This window comes from Mustela erminea, chromosome 2 (genome assembly GCF_009829155.1).
Source record: "Mustela erminea isolate mMusErm1 chromosome 2, mMusErm1.Pri, whole genome shotgun sequence".
NCBI classification, from domain to species: Eukaryota; Metazoa; Chordata; class Mammalia; order Carnivora; family Mustelidae; genus Mustela; species Mustela erminea.
Window position 1 is genome coordinate 158,768,359 of NC_045615.1, and position 1,091 is coordinate 158,769,449.

The window sequence follows — 1,091 nt, forward strand, 5'->3', positions numbered from 1 at the left end:
CCCCTCCCCCACCCTTGCAAATGCCGGAGAGCTGAGACAGAGCAGAGCAGGTGTGATCACGCACACACTAGGGAGTTCAGGAGAAAAGACACAAGAGAATGTAGAGCAGCAAGAGAAGAGAAGGGTGACTGAGTGCTTTCCAAAGCTGAATAAGAGAAGTGCGTCTGAAGTCTGGCGAGCTTACCAAACCCCAAGCAGGCTAAATAATAAGAAATCTACATGGGGGCACATCAGAGTGAAACCACACGGCACAAGGAACATGGGTCTTACAGACAACCAGAGATCTAAATTATTTAAGTCACTCTCCTACTGAAAAGTCCCCAATGCCACCCTGCTGCCTGGCTAAAATCAGGCTACTCCCCAAATTTCCATCCAGAGATCACAGTCTGTAGTCCAGAAAACAAGAACGGCGGTGACGAAGGGTAGAAATTTCTAGTCTCCATCACAGCTTAACATATCTGGCAAGAGTGAATTACTCTTGATGTTTGATTTTATTATTTTTTTTATTTTAAAAATTGTATTTATTTATTTGTCAGAGAGAGAGAGAGAGATTAAGCAGGGGCAGAGGGAGAGGGAGAAGCAGACACCCTCCTGAGCAGGAAACCCAACGTGGGATTCGATCCCAGGACCCGGAGATCATGACCTGAGCTGAAGGCAGACACTTAACTGACTGAGCCACCCAGGCGTCCCTTGATGTTGATTTTTAAAAGGACAATGGATGATGGAAATTTAACAATGTGGCTCCAACGCTGTCCTGGAAGAAACACGAATATTCGGGGCCACCAGTGAGGTGTGGGCTACGGTGAGGCGGGGTGACTGGTGCGGGGCTGACACTTTCTTCCATTTATCCCATTTTCTGTCATTCTCGCTGGTACACCAGCAAGATTTAAGAACATCCCACGATTCACTGTTTGTGCATTTTAACCTTTTCTCACTTCATCCTCACGGAAGTTTCTTTCTTGTAGATGTGGGAAAAAAAATTAAATTCTACAATGCAGCTGTGCCCTCCTCTGAGTCCTGACATTTGAACAACGTCTAGGAGAGCTGGTTCCGCGGGACAGCTGCTCAGAGCCACACGACTTCGGGAATAA